Here is a 13,664-nt window from a genome sequence, read left to right as displayed (position 1 = left end):
TATCAGCGTGAACTGGATCGGCCTCAGCTATGAAAACATGATAGGAATGAAGAAGTAAGTGAGGAGGTGTCTACACAGTCGCTGTAAGGCAATGTGTGCGGTATTTGGTATACAAGATTGCCCCAACACAATCTCTTTAACTAAATGATCATTGAGGGTCCCCAGCGTTGTAGCCCAATGGGTTATATATTGACCTTGGAAAGTTCATCAAAAAGAAGGTCCAGGCAGAGGCACCCCAAATTAAAATTTGTAATGGGGCCCCTACTTACCATTAGCTATCTTCTGTATAATACTGCTGTCTTATGTTGTAGGGAAGCTCCAGGGCCCAATAGAGACTGTTACCCCTGCACCCTATCGCTATGCCCTATAGTCCTGGGGGTCCCACAGAACAGGGCACTTTTACTCTTTCAGTTGGAGCGGTTGTTTTGTTTGCTCAGTCTCAACAGTATCTGACACTGGCTCAGACTCAACAGTAGGTTTTTAGGTGTGACATCACCAGTCGTGTGGTGATAGCCCAGTCCTCACAGGGCTCAACTCTTATGGGTTCTGCTTCCAGGCCTGGACTTATCATTTTAGGGCTGCAAGCAAATTATGTGTGGGAAGACCACCAGATATGGAGCAGGGAGCCTGGTTCCTCACCGCACCTCCAACAGGTGTTTGAAGCCGAGAGCCCATGGTCAGCTAGCCAGACAGGTGTGTGGTACCACCGTGACAGCAATTTAAAATGGTTTTCTTGAAGGCGAGAGCAAGTTGAGATCCCAAAGGCTCTAGATAATGTCTTCTTCTCGTCTGAAGAGTCAAGAGATAGGCCGAGATCCTTCTCCCAGCTGGTAAGATAAAATGGTTTGATAGTTGTCGGTGGGCGTACGAATTTGTGTAGCATTGTCGAAGTCCTGTACTTTTTAGGATTGGCCAAGATATACAGTTGTTCAAAATGTGTCAAGCCTCTCTTCCAATTGTCTGCCTGGTCAAATTGGCGTTGGCAGGTCTCATAATGTTTGAGATGCAGAAATGTGAGAGGGCATCTCTTGTGACTAAAGATCTCTAGCCTAGAAACCTCTTCTGGAGAAGAGAAGTGGCCTGTGTCATAGAAGGAGATCAGAGGAGAACGTAGGAGAGGTCTCCAGAAGTCGTCTATAGGACTTGGTATGTCAGGCAGCAATTTTGGGATGAGACCAGTAGAGAGACATAGTGAGGGAGTAGGCGCCATTACCGGTTGGTAATTCCCCCAGGTCAGGAGAGCTCCCCCAGAACTACATCTGATTTTGTGGCTTTCATGGGGTGACGGATCGCGGTGGGAAGGTAGCCATAGGTCCGCAATGTAGTGGGATCCATAAGTGGCCTCCCTAGACACGTTTGCGCATTGGTGGTTGTGATCTCAGTCCATATTTGTAATTGAATGGCTTCACACACATAATGTAGGTCGGGAATGTTAATGCCACCTTCCTCTTTGGGTCTACTCATTGCCACGTATGCCATTCTGGGCCTCTTGCTCCTCCAGAGAAACCTTGAAAAGGAAGAAGGAAGCTTTATCAGAAGCATTGTGAGCATGAGGGTCACTTTAGGTGCAATGTACGCTTGTAGAATACTTCTCCTGCCGAACCAAGAAGTGCAAGGAAGATCGTATCTTTTTAAGAGGCTGTCTACTTCTTGGAGCAGAGGGACAAAGTTAAGGCAGTATACAGTCCTATGAAAAAGTTTGTGCCCCCCTATTAATCTTAATCCTTGTTAGTTGTAAATATTTTGGTGTTTGCCATGTCAGTCTGATCTATCTAATAACTGATGGACACAGTAATATTTCAGGATTGGAATGAGGTTTATTGTACTAACAGAGAATGTGCAATATGGGATTACACCAAAATGTGACCGGTGCAAAAGTCTGGGCACCTCAACAGAAAAGTGCCAGTAATATTTAGTAGCTACTCCTCCTTTTGCCTCTAGTCACTTCCTGTAGCTGGTAATCAGTTCCTGGATCCTGGATGAAGGGATTTTGGACCATTCCTCTTTACAATTTGCGTTCAGTTCAGTTTGATGGTCGCCGAGCATGGACAGCCCGCTTCCAATCATCCCACAGATGGTCAATGATATTCAGGTCTGGGGACTGGGATGGCCATTCCAGAACATTGTAATTGTTCCTCTGCATGAATGCCTGAGGATTTGGAGCTTTGGTGTTTTGGATCATTGTCTTGCTGAAATATCCATCCCCGGCGTAACTTCAACTTCGTCACTGATTCTTGAACATTATTCTCAAGAATCTGCTGATACTGAGTGGAATCCATGCGACCCTCAACTTTAACAGGATTCCCGGTGCCGGCATTGGCCACACAGCCCCAAAGCATGATGGAACCTCCACCAAATCTTACAGTGGGTAGCAAGTGTTTTTCTTGGAATGCTGTTTTTTTTGGACGCCATGCATAACGCCTTTTTGTATGACCAAACAACTCAATCTTTGTTTCATCAGTCCACAGGACCTTCTTCCAAAATGAAGCTGGCTTGTCCAGATGTGCTTTTACATACCTCAGGCAGTGACTCTATTTGTGGCGTACGTGCAGAAATGGCTTCTTTCTCATCACTCTCCCATACAGCTTCTCCTTGTGCAAAGTGCGCTGTATAGTTGACCGATGCACAGTGACACCATCTGCAGCAAGATGATGCTGCAGCTCTTTGGAGGTGGTCTGTGGATTGTCCTTGACTCTTCTCACCATTCTTCTTCTCTGCCTTTCTGATATTTTTCTTGGCCTGCCACTTCTGGGCTTAACAAGAACTGTCCCTGTGGTCTTCCATTTCCTTACTATGTTCCTCACAGCGGAAACTGACAGGTTAAATCTCTGAGACAACTTTTTGTCTCCTTCCCCTGAACAACTATGTGGAACAATCTTTGTTTTCAGATCATCTGAGAGTTGTTTTGAGTAGCCCATGATGCCGCTCTTCAGAGGAGATTCAAATAGGAGAACAACTTACAATTGGCCACCTTAAATCCCTTGTCTCATGATTGGATACACCTGGCTATGAAGTTCAAAGGTCACTGAGGTTACAGAACCAATGTTGTGCTTTAGTAAGTCAGTAACAAGTAGTGAGGAGGATTCACATCAATAACAGGATAAGGGGACCAAAAGTTTTGCAAATAAAATTTTGGTTTAATGCATATTGCACATTCTCTGTTAGTACAATAAACCTCATTCCAATCCTGAAATATTACTGTGTCCATCAGTTATTAGATATATCAGACTGACATGGCAAACACCAAAATATTTACAACTAACAATGATTAAGATTAATAGGGGGGCACAAACTTTTTCATAGGACTGTATATCGTCTGGAGAGCGAGGGAGTTTAACTCCCAGGTATTTTATGTGGGAGCGTGACCAGTGAAACGTACCAACGTCATATTCAGGTCAGACCCTAGTATGATTGAGCCTACAGCGAAAAGCCTCAACGAGTCAAAAACATTAGACAGCCAGGGTACTTGACCCGAAGTAGGGGCATGTAGGGTAACAAAAGTGTAAGCTGTTCACACTTAAAGGGGATGGAATGATGTATAGCAGCAGACACTCCCCTAGAAGCTCCAGAATCACTTGGGAGAAATAATTTAGAGGGAGCTTCCGGATCTTCTCCTTTTTAAAATGTGTCTCTTGAAGAAATAGGATCTTTGTCTGTAGTTTCCAAAGAAGCAACAGGACTCCGTCTCTCTTTTCAGGGGAGTTCCAGCCATGAACGTTGAAGGAAGTCACAGTCGCCTTAAACCACAGTTTGGGATGGGAGACCCGGAGGATCAGTCATAACTAGGGTATTGAAACAACAGCTCTCCTCTACAAGACATTGTGAGGGTAAACCATGTCCACTCTTATTTTTATACATTCTTTATACTGCTTGAGAAATTATATTTTTCTATTAAGTTGTTAATGCCTTATATAATCTAAGATGGCGCCTGTATTCGGGACTGTGAGAACAAAAGAGATATTATGAAGTTATCATGAGGGGGATATATTATGACTACGAAGAGACTTCACGAGGTGAACATGAGCCCATCATGCACTCTAGGGACCAATCTGAGACTGACAACACACCCGGATACAAGACACATATGCTTCCAGCCTGCCTACTATCTTATCTCTTGCATTCCTGTATAAGAACTGTAACTTCTTCAATAAACCTCAGTACTGTGTGAGCAGCCAGAGCGCCCAGTAGCATGGTCTGAGATTGAAACTGAACCTTGTGTCAGAGTCTTTCTTAGCAAGCGCGCACATGCATGATTGATTTGGAGCAGGTGACTGACCACTAGAAGTGACCCGTATTTTGGCGGAAGTCACGACCCCGTCAATATCAGGCAGGAGTAACGATAACAGGGAGAGAGGACCATGATGCTCATAAAAGGAACGTTCCAAACAGGGTAAGAGAAGCAACTGTTCAAATGAAGTATTTAAAGAACGCGTATAACAGGAGCCTGATCAAATCACCTACATGTATAATGAGAGCGAAGGTCCGGGAGAGAAAACAAAGCTGCCATCACTCATTGGAGTGAGTCTCTAGGTTTCTGGTGAGGGACCTCTTAGACTTAGGGGACTTGGAACGTCGTTCCCAATTCCGTGGTGTCGGCAGCTCCGGGAGCGAGGTCAGATCCGGAGTAGGGAGCCATGAGGGTATATCAATCGGTGTGATATTCAGCTTTTTCCAAACATGCGCTAGGTCTGCTGGGGTCTGGACAACCAATCTGCGGCCTTTAAACTGGATAGATAGGCCAAATGGGTATAGCCAAGAATAGGCAATATCCTTGCTGCGCAGCACCTCTAGAAGTGGTCTCAATTGGCGGCACTTGGCCAGAGTAGAGGGAGCTAGGTCCTGGAAAAAAGCAAGTTTATCAGTCCGGAATGGCACGGGCTGCAGATAGGATATCCTGGGTGTCCAGGTAAGATAACAAACCGCAGATTACATCCCTTGGCGGATCTTCGGTTTAGGGCGCAAGGCTCTATGCGCTCTCTCTATAATCACCGAAGCAGCACGTTCGGGGCCTAGCAGGGATGAAACAATGGTGGACACCCTGTCCTACAGATTGTGGGGGCCACAGTCCTCAGAGATGCCTTTTATCCTGACGTTACATCTTCTGCCCCTGTTTTCCTGGTCCTCTAATAGGATCAGGGCTCTGTCTATCTGTTCCTTCTGAAAGGCAAAAACAGATTCCAGCGCCTTGGCATGTGAGGCAAGGCTACAGCAAGCTTCCTCTGCCCAGTCTGCACTGCGGCCTATAATAGCGAGTTCGGCTTTGATGTCGGCTAAATCAGTTCTTACCGGGTGGATAGCCTGGTGAAGGGCTTGGTTCAAGGCTTTCTTTAGGAAGGATCGGGAGTTCGATGACATTGGTCCCTCATCACTGTCACTCTCCGTGAGTCCGTGGAGTCTCATCTTCCTCTGGTTTGGTGACAGCTGGACACGTATTGGGCAGCGATCTCCACAGTGGCCTCTTCTTCTCCCAGTAGGATGTAGAGTTTCCTCTTCTCATCTGGGATGTGGGCAGAGAGTCTTTCTTAGTAGACGGCCCTCACAGCTGAGTATTTGGTGCAGTGTAGCAGGAAGTGGGTCTGGTCTTCTAGGGCCCCCTGGTCGCAGTGCTGGCACAGTCTGTTCTCCCGTGGCTTGTACGTCTGCCTGTGTCACCCCGTCTCTATCTCTAGGTTGTGGGCGCTCAGTCTGTACCGGCTCAGGGTCTGTCTGTGTTTGGGGTGGTGTATTCTCTCCAGGTAGGTGGCCATGGTGTAGTCCCTTTACAGTGAGTGGTACACGGTGAGTTTCTTGGAGTCATTTATTGCGCTTCTCCATTCCTCGATGTACCGCTCTTTGTCTCTCTCAATGACTCCTTTTATTTGAGCCTTGTTCAGGGCATGTTGGGGGTTTTGACTTGGCAGATGGCTGGTGCTTGGTTGGGGGGTATCAGTTTTTCCCGGGGCTCTGTGGCTCAGCCAGGCTTGGTGGTGGTAAGAGTGGAAAGATGACCAAGTAACTGTCATATAAGTCAATATCCTTAAACCAGAAGCCCAACATGTGATCTAAGCAAACAGCTCACTAATACGCACCGGAGAATGCCAAAATGGCTAAATACACAAAGCTCAGGACTGTCCCGGCAAACCTGTTCTAAGAGCAAATACAATCTACATAACAAGTCCGCTCATCTCCTACCCAAAGACTTCCTATAACCCTTCAATACCGACCTAAGAGGGAAAAAACTGGAAAAAAACCGTATCACTACTTAAACCAAGAAAGAAGGAAATCCCGGCCAAAGTTATACAAAGAAAAGCCGAGGATTTTATTCATCGGGACGCACAAGGATAAAAGAGCTAATGATAAATAATCTACGGTAAAAGGATTACAAAACAGCCAAGAAATCCATGCGGCTGAATAACCCGCCCATGTTCTTGGAGCCAGCGATGCCTTATCACCTTCCCAACATCGGCTATACTAATACAATGGCGGCCGCTCTGCAGCAGAGTAATGTACAGCGGAGACCCGGAGCAAACTCTGAACGCGGGCATTGGATACCAATTCCCTCCTTTGACGTTACTGGTAGATTGGGGGAGCCAACGTGTTCCTATGACAGCCGGGAGCCTTCTGAAGGCAAGTGTTAGCCGTAGCTCTATCTGTGCTCCGATTGGGGGATTTAACCCCTTAGATGCCGCTATCAAACATGACCATTGCATTTAAGGGATTCCAATATAATACCAATAAAAAACCCAGGTTGTCCCTCAAAAAATTAAACCCTCAACCGAAAAATAAGAATGTTACGCCTCTCAGAATATGGCGATGCGATAATTGATTTATGTGCCCAAATGGGTTTTTGTTCTGCAAAATTAGTAACTCCTAAAAAACAATATAAATTAGGTATCGCCGTAATCGTAACGACGCGCAGAATAAAGGTAACAGGTGACATATGCAGAACGCTGAGTGGGAAAAAAAATAAAAGGTTACAAGCCATGCCAGAATTGACAGTATAAAGTCACCCACCAGCTACCCCCATAGTATAATGTCACCCACCAGCTACCCCCATAGTATAATGTCACCCACCAGCTACCCCCATAGTATAATGTCACCCACCAGCTACCCCCATAGTATAATGTCACCCACCAGCTACCCCATAGTATAATGTCACCCACCAGCTACCCCCATAGTATAATGTCACCCACCAGCTACCCCCATAGTATAATGTCACCCACCAGCTACCCCATAGTATAATGTCACCCACCATCTATCCCCATAGTATAATATCACCCACCAGCTACCCCCATAGTATAATGTCACCCACCATCTACCTCCATAGTATAATGTCACCCACCAGCTACCCCCATAGTATAATGTCCCTTTCCAGCTACCCCATAGTATAATGTCACCCACCAGCTACCCCCATAGTATAATGTCACCCACCAGCTCCTCCCATAGTATAATGTCACCCACCAGCTACCCCCATAGTATAATGTCACCCACCAGCTACCCCCATAGTATAATGTCACCCTCCAGCTACCCCCATAGTATAATGTCACCCACCAGCTACCCCCATAGTATAATGTCACCCACCAGCTCCTCCCATAGTATAATGTCACCCACCAGCTACCCCCATAGTATAATGTCACCCCCCAGCTCCTCCCATAGTATAATGTCACCTACCAGCTTCTCCCATAGTATAATGTCACCCAGCAGCTCCTCCCATAGTACAATGTCACCCACCAGCTACCACCATAGTATCATGTCACCCACCAGCTCCTCCCATAGTATAATGTCACCCGCCAGATCCTCCCATAGTATAATGTCACCCGCCAGCTCCTCCCATAGTATAATGTCACCCACCAGCTACCCCATAGTATAATGTCACCCACCAGCTCCTCCCATAGTATAATGTCACCCACCAGCTCCTCCCATAGTATAATGTCACCCACCAGCTACCCCCATAGTATAATGTCACCCACCATCTACCCCCATAGTATAATATCACCCACCAGCTACCCCCATAGTATAATGTCACCCACCATCTACCTCCATAGTATAATGTCACCCACCAGCTCCTCCCATAGTATAATGTCACCCACCAGCTACCCCCATAGTATAATGTCACCCACCATCTACCCCCATAGTATAAAGTCACCCACCAGCTACCCCATAGTATAATGTCACCCACCAGCTACCCCCATAGTATAATGTCACCCACCAGCTACCCCCATAGTATCATGTCACCCGCCAGCTCCTCCCATAGTATAATGTCACCCCCCAGCTCCTCCCATAGTATAATGTCACCCGCCAGCTCCTCCCATAGTATAATGTCACCCACCAGCTACCCCCATAGTATAATGTCACCCACCAGCTCCTCCCATAGTATAATGTCACCCACCAGCTACCCCCATAGTATAATGTCACCCACCATCTACCCCCATAGTATAATATCACCCACCAGCTACCCCCATAGTATAATGTCACCCACCAGCTACCCCCATAGTATAATGTCCCTTTCCAGCTACCCCCATAGTATAATGTCACCCACCAGCTACCCCCATAGTATAATGTCACCCACCAGCTCCTCCCATAGTATAATGTCACCCACCAGCTACCCCCATAGTATAATGTCACCCACCAGCTACCCCCATAGTATAATGTCACCCTCCAGCTACCCCCATAGTATAATGTCACCCACCAGCTACCCCCATAGTATAATGTCACCCACCAGCTCCTCCCATAGTATAATGTCACCCACCAGCTACCCCCATAGTATAATGTCACCCCCCAGCTCCTCCCATAGTATAATGTCACCTACCAGCTTCTCCCATAGTATAATGTCACCCAGCTGCTCCTCCCATAGTACAATGTCACCCACCAGCTACCACCATAGTATCATGTCACCCACCAGCTCTTCCCATAGTATAATGTCACCTACCAGCTTCTCCCATAGTATAATGTCACCCACCAGCTACCCCCATAGTATAATTTCACCCACCAGCTACCCCCATAGTATAATGTCACCTACCAGCTTATCCCATAGTATAATGTCACCCAGCAGCTCCTCCCATAGTACAATGTCACCCACCAGCTACCACCATAGTATCATGTCACCCACCAGCTCTTCCCATAGTATAATGTCACCTACCAGCTTCTCCCATAGTATAATGTCACCCACCAGCTACCCCCATAGTATAATGTCACCCACCAGCTACCCCCATAGTATAATGTCAACCACCAGCTACCCCCATAGTATAATGTCACCCACCAGCTACCCCCATAGTATAATGTCACCCACCAGCTCCTCCCATAGTATAATGTCACCCACCAGCTACCCCATAGTATAATGTCACCCACCAGCTCCTCCCATAGTATAATGTCACCCACCAGCTCCTCCCATAGTATAATGTCACCCACCAGCTACCCCATAGTATAATGTCACCCACCAGCTCCTCCCATAGTATAATGTCACCCACCAGCTCCTCCCATAGTATAATGTCACCCACCAGCTACCCCCATAGTATAATGTCACCCACCAGCTACCCCATAGTATAATGTCACCCACCTGCTTCTCCCATAGTATAATGTCACCTACCAGCTATCCCCATAGTATAATGTCACCCACCAGCTACCCCCATAGTATAATGTCACCCACCAGCTACCCCATAGTATAATGTCACCCACCTGCTTCTCCCATAGTATAATGTCACCTACCAGCTATCCCCATAGTATAATGTCACCCACCAGCTACCCCCATAGTATAATGTCACCCACCAGCTACCCCATAGTATAATGTCACCCACCTGCTTCTCCCATAGTATAATGTCACCTACCAGCTATCCCCATAGTATAATGTCACCCCCCAGCTACCCCCATAGTATAATGTCACCTACCAGCTACCCCATAGTATAATGTCACCCACCAGCTATCCCCATAGTATAATGTCACCCACCAGCTACCCCATAGTATAATGTCACCCACCAGCTACCCCCATAGTATAATGTCACCTACCAGCTTCTCCCATAGTATAATGTCACCCAGCAGCTCCTCCCATAGTACAATGTCACCCACCAGCTACCACCATAGTATCATGTCACCCACCAGCTCTTCCCATAGTATAATGTCACCTACCAGCTTCTCCCATAGTATAATGTCACCCACCAGCTACCCCCATAGTATAATGTCACCCACCAGCTACCCCCATAGTATAATGTCAACCACCAGCTACCCCCATAGTATAATGTCACCCACCAGCTACCCCCATAGTATAATGTCACCCACCAGCTCCTCCCATAGTATAATGTCACCCACCAGCTACCCCATAGTATAATGTCACCCACCAGCTCCTCCCATAGTATAATGTCACCCACCAGCTCCTCCCATAGTATAATGTCACCCACCAGCTCCTCCCATAGTATAATGTCACCCACCAGCTACCCCCATAGTATAATGTCACCCACCAGCTACCCCATAGTATAATGTCACCCACCTGCTTCTCCCATAGTATAATGTCACCTACCAGCTATCCCCATAGTATAATGTCACCCACCAGCTACCCCCATAGTATAATGTCACCCACCAGCTACCCCATAGTATAATGTCACCCCCCAGCTACCCCCATAGTATAATGTCACCTACCAGCTACCCGATAGTATAATGTCACCCACCAGCTATCCCCATAGTATAATGTCACCCACCAGCTACCCCATAGTATAATGTCACCCCCCAGCTACCCCCATAGTATAATGTCACCCACCTGCTTCTCCCATAGTATAATGTCACCTACCAGCTACCCCCATAGTATAATGTCACCTACCAGCTACCCCATAGTATAATGTCACCCACCTGCTTCTCCCATAGTATAATGTCACCTACCAGCTATCCCCATAGTATAATGTCACCCCCCAGCTACCCCCATAGTATAATGTCACCTACCAGCTACCCCATAGTATAATGTCACCCACCAGCTATCCCCATAGTATAATGTCACCCACCAGCTACCCCATAGTATAATGTCACCCCCCAGCTACCCCCATAGTATAATGTCACCCACCTGCTTCTCCCATAGTATAATGTCACCTACCAGCTATCCCCATAGTATAATGTCACCTACCAGCTGCCCCATAGTATAATGTCACCCACCAGCTATCCCCATAGTATAATGTCACCCACCAGCTACCCCATAGTATAATGTCACCCCCCAGCTACCCCCATAGTATAATGTCACCCACCAGCTACCCCCATAGTATAATGTCACCTACCAGCTACCCCATAGTATAATGTCACCCACCAGCTACCCCCATAGTATAATGTCACCCACCAGCTACCCCATAGTATAATGTCACCCACCAGCTACCCCCATAGTATAATGTCACCCACCATCTACCCCCATAGTATAATGTCACCCACCAGCTACCCCCATAGTATAATGTCACCCACCAGCTATCCCCATAGTATAATGTCACCCACCAGCTACCCCATAGTATAATGTCACCCCCCAGCTCCTCCCATAGTATAATGTCACCCACCAGCTACCCCCATAGTATAATGTCACCCACCATCTACCCCCATAGTATAATGTCACCCACCAGCTACCCCCATAGTATAATGTCACCCACCAGCTACCTCCATAGTATAATGTCACCCACCAGCTACCCCCATAGTATAATGTCACCCACCAGCTACCCCCATAGTATAATGTCACCCACCAGCTCCTCCCATAGTATAATGTCACCCACCAGCTACCCTATAGTATAATGTCACCCACCAGCTCCTCCCATAGTATAATGTCACCCACCAGCTCCTCCCATAGTATAATGTCACCCACCAGCTACCCCCATAGTATAATGTCACCCACCAGCTACCCCATAGTATAATGTCACCCACCTGCTTCTCCCATAGTATAATGTCACCTACCAGCTATCCCCATAGTATAATGTCACCCACCAGCTACCCCCATAGTATAATGTCACCCACCAGCTACCCCATAGTATAATGTCACCCACCTGCTTCTCCCATAGTATAATGTCACCTACCAGCTATCCCCATAGTATAATGTCACCCACCAGCTACCCCCATAGTATAATGTCACCTACCAGCTACCCCATAGTATAATGTCACCCACCAGCTATCCCCATAGTATAATGTCACCCACCAGCTACCCCATAGTATAATGTCACCCCCCAGCTACCCCCATAGTATAATGTCACCCACCATCTACCCCCATAGTATAATGTCACCCACCAGCTACCTCCATAGTATAATGTCACCTACCAGCTACCCCATAGTATAATGTCACCCACCAGCTATCCCCATAGTATAATGTCACCCACCGGCTACCCCCATAGTATAATGTCACCCACCAGCTCCTCCCATAGTATAATGTCACCCACCAGCTACCCCCATTGTATAATGTCACCTACCAGCTACCCCATAGTATAATGTCACCCACCAGCTTCTCCCATAGTATAATGTCACCCACCAGCTACCCCCATAGTATAATGTCACCCACCAGCTACCCCCATAGTATAATGTCACCCACCAGCTTCTCCCATAGTATAATGTCACCCACCAGCTGCTACTAATAAAAGGCTTCACAGTGACACCACACAGTATAATATGCTCCACAGTGACCCCATATAGAATAATAGGCTCCACAGTGACCCCACAAAGTATAATATGCTCCACAGTGACCCTGTCAGAGTCAGGTCACGATTATAGCATGTTATATTTTACGTTATTTTGAAATACTAATTTTCCTTTAAAACTAAAAGAGCACAACAAAGGGGCGGGGATATACTCCAGGGCGACAACTGTGTCCATCTATAGTATTCTGCGGACCTCATGCCAAAAGGGTTGTAAGAGGGGGCAGTTCCATCAGACGTGTAGCATCGTTCCCCTCGTCTCCAACAGAGATCAGAGGTTGAGGGGAACATCTCATGAAGGACAGAGGGGTCTCTGTACCGGCCGGAGAGGAGATTATAGTTTGTGTCTTGAGCACTACATGAAATGGAGAACTTATGGAAGATCCAGACAACTGGTGGACAGGAGCCCCCAGATCCCTCTCCCAGTTCTCCACGAAGGATGGCAGTCCTAAAATCACGGAACTGGTTATAGACGACAGTGGAGATGGGGTGAAGGAATACAGAGGGGGCCGAGATGTGCAAACGGTGTTAGGGCTCTGTGCAGATTCTGTGTTTTGTGGATAGAAGTATAACAATAATGCCGTTGCAGATATCGCCAATGAGACGCCGCAGTTTTTTGGGGTTACCAGGTCAGTATAGGAAAGGTGGGACGACCTATACAGGACGAGTGAAGGATATTTTGTAATCAAGATTTTTTAAATAAAATTTCTTCATCTTTTATTTTAGCCATAAAAATTAGATTACGTAGGAAGCCGCACCCTTGTAACGGCGAATAACCATTGTCATAGTAGGGTGTCATAGCGAGGAGGGAATATTTCCACTTGACTCACTTTGAGACATTGAGACACCCTTCCGACACTAAGGCCGTCCTATCCTCATGACGGGCGCACCTTTATACATCAAAATTTTATATCTCAATTAAACCAGCGATCCCATTACGTACAAGGTAATATGTAACTGGGCGAAGTGGCAGCAGGAAGCCGGGCCTCGCTTATATAGAGGACTCGCCTGGATCCAGAGCAAGCAGAAGACTGAGAAGTGCCCGCGGTG

Source organism: Leptodactylus fuscus, chromosome 10, assembly GCF_031893055.1.
Source record: "Leptodactylus fuscus isolate aLepFus1 chromosome 10, aLepFus1.hap2, whole genome shotgun sequence".
Lineage (NCBI taxonomy): Eukaryota > Metazoa > Chordata > Amphibia > Anura > Leptodactylidae > Leptodactylus > Leptodactylus fuscus.
This window is presented reverse-complemented; position numbering follows the sequence as displayed.